Consider the following 3,222-nt stretch of genomic DNA (forward strand, 5'->3'; position numbering starts at 1 on the left):
GAAGTAGCATCCAAAAGCCAACAATCCATGCCAATAACTTTGAACTTAAACCACAGCTCATCACCCTTGTTCAGAACAACTGTTCGTTTGGAGGAGGTGTTCAAGAAGACCCCAATCAACATTTGACCACCTTCCTGAGAATATGTGACACAGTGAAATCTAATGGTGTTCATCCTGACGCCTATAGACTGCTCTTATTTCCCTTCTCACTCAGAGACAAGGCAGCCAAGTGGCTGAAATCCTTCCCAAGGGAGAGCTTGACAACTTAGGAGGATGTGGTGAACAAATTCTTCGCAAGATTCTACCCTCCTCAACGAATCAATAGGCTGAGAGCTGAGGTTCAAACCTTCAGGCAACAAGACGGTGAGACTCTGTATGAAGCATGGGAGAGGTTCAAAGACTTAACAAGGAGGTGTCCACCTGACATGTTCAACGAATGGGTCCAGTTGCACAATTTCTATGAAGGGCTCTCTTATGAGTCAAAGAAGGCAGTAGACCATTCATCTGGAGGATCCTTGAACAAGAAGAAGACCATTGAGGAAGCCATAGATGTTATTGAAACAGTAGCAGAAATCGACTACTTCTATGCATCCGAAAGAGGGAACACAAGAGGAGTGATGGAGCTAAACAATGTAGATGCTCTGTTGGCCCAAAACAAGCTCATTACCCAGCAGCTGGCTGACCTCACCAAGAAGATGGAGAGGAACCAAGTAGCAGCAATCTCATCTTCATCAACAATCCAAGAAGGAGTGAATGAAGAAGCAGAGGGGAGTCAGGAGCAAGTCAACTACATTGGGAATTCACCAAGGAAAAATTATGATCCATACTCCAAGACTTACAACCCTGGATAGAGAAATCACCCGAACTTTGGGTGGGGAAGTGAGCAAGATCAAAAGCAATTCACCCAGAGGACATCTCAACACCCCCACAACAACACTTCTCCACATACTTATCAAAACCAAAACAGCACGTCTGCTCCGAATAACTCATCAATTGATGACAAGCTCTCTAAGATTGAAGCCTTACTTGAAGGAATATGCCAAGAGATTCAAGAAAATAAGGTGTTCAAAGAGGAGGTGCGAGCCAATATTAAGAACCAGGGAGAGACCATCAGGAAGCTGGAATTTCAGGTGGGATATTTAGCTGAGAAGTTTCCCAAACCTAATGATAGCTTCCCAAGTGACACGGAGAAAAACCCCAAGGGAGAAGCAAAGAAAGTAAGATGAGAAGATTGCAAAATGGTCACTGCAAGTGATCAAGAGATTGAATACAAGCAAAGCAAACTGTGCAAACAACCTGAAGACAACTCAATAAAGGAGGAGGATAGAGATCACAAAGAACCAGAAATCTCACAACAAGAGCTGCTGAAGCTCTATGCACCATTCCCTCAACTGCTCGATGGTGCTGTGGGAAAAAGAATATACTCAAGGTTCTTAGACTTGTTTGCATCTCTGCATGTGAACATACCATTCATCAAGGCAATTCAACAAATGCCTACATTCATCAAGTATATGAAGAAACTTCTTCCCAGGAAAAGCTCACTCAAGGGAGGGCAGACTATAGTGATGAACAAGGAATGTAGTTCCCTTATTCAACCTGAGTTGCCTATAAAAAGAAGAGACCCAGGAAGTTTTCATATACCTTGTGCCATAGGTGAAAACATGTTCGACAGAGCACTATGTGATTTAGGGGCCAGTGTCAACTTACTGCCCTTATCCCTGGTGAAGAGGCTGCAGATCAATGAGATAATGCCCACAGATGTCATTATCAGACTGGCTGACAAAACTCAAAAGCAAGCAATAGGAGTGGTGGAAAATGTGTTGCTAAAAGTTGGGAAGTACTTTCTCCCAACAGACTTTGTCATTCTGGACATGGAAGAAAGTCACACTCATCCAATCATATTGGGAAGACCATTCCTAGCTACGGCCAGAGCACTTATTGATGTAGAGAAAGGGGAGCTAATATTGAGAATCCATGATGAACAACTCAGCTTCAATGTTTTCAAACTCTCACAAGAAACAGATCAAGAGGACAAGGAACTAAGCACAAATGATAATGAGACACTGAAGGAGGAAACAAGCATTGAAGCACAGCTAGTTCATTCTGAGATCACCTTAACTGACAAACAAGGAAAACAGCAATTGCCATAGCTCAAGGAAAAGTTGGAGGAACCTAAACCTCTAGAGGTAGGTGAAGACAGCACCACAGCTCCTTTAGAAAAAGAGGTCACCAAGGGGAAGGCAACCTCAAAAGAAACAAAGAAGAAGGTACCAAGAGGGTGGAAGAACAAGAAGATCCCTACGGAAGACTTCTCTCCAGGGGATAGAGTTGTCTCAGCCTACTTCCCAGATATTCTTCCTAATCTCCCTACTGTGCCATCTCAATTACCCAAGGTCTTCACTATCAACAGAGTTCTTTCCCTGGAACATGTGGAGATTATTGATCCAACCAATGGATACAAGTCCACAGCAAGAGGGGAGGACTTTAAGCACTATCAACCACCATGATGAAGGAAAAACGTCAAGCTAGTGACGCTAAAGAAGCGCTTCATGGGAGGCAACCCATGTTTTATATACTTTCAGATGATAATGAATAAGTCAATCTTTATGAGCTTCAATCTAAACTTAACAAACAATTGGTGAAAATCTTCTTATGCAAAATATAGTGGGGAACAAGTTTGGTGTTCAAAGCAAACCAAGATGCATGCTAGTCTTGGAAGCTTTGAACAAAACTTTTCATCACAGTGATTCAAACTAAGTTTGGTGTCACCTCATGGTGCCACCAAAATGCATATAAAGACCCACCAATAGTTAGTTAGTTAGTTGGAATTTATAGATAAACAATCAAATCCCTTCTTCCCCTTTATTAATATTAGCCATAAAATTTATATGGTCATTTTAATATCTTTTCTTACTTTACTTAGTTTGTCTTTATAGGAAAGAAAAAGGAGCATTAAAAGGGATAGATTGGACAGCCAAACAAAGAAGGTTCGGACACCACAAAAAGAGGGAATACATTGGAAAATGTTGCCATGCAACATTGAAAAAAATGGGACCCCTAGAAGACCGAGCAATCCCCATCATAAAGTGATGATCCTTGTCTTCTAGCCATGCATAACCCCAACCATCCATCAAGTGACTATTTCATCAATATACACCCTCCATTCCTTCACAACTTCTCTATATAAACAACCCTTGTCCGTACTACCCTTCATTGTCATCA

At 41.8% G+C, this 3,222-nt stretch overlaps 1 non-coding gene across 1 annotated transcript; it reads right to left on the reverse strand.

The window, feature by feature from the left end:
* Positions 1-323: 323 nt before the first annotated feature.
* Positions 324-427, reverse strand: LOC148580844 (small nucleolar RNA R71). Its single transcript, XR_015895555.1, has one exon. It is a non-coding gene; the product is annotated as a small nucleolar RNA R71 (small nucleolar RNA).
* Between the last annotated feature and the right edge of the window lie 2,795 nt (positions 428-3,222).

The sequence above is a fragment of the Arachis ipaensis genome, chromosome B10, assembly GCF_059453495.1.
Source record: "Arachis ipaensis isolate K30076 ecotype BB chromosome B10, ASM5945349v1, whole genome shotgun sequence".
Taxonomy (NCBI): Eukaryota; Viridiplantae; Streptophyta; class Magnoliopsida; order Fabales; family Fabaceae; genus Arachis; species Arachis ipaensis.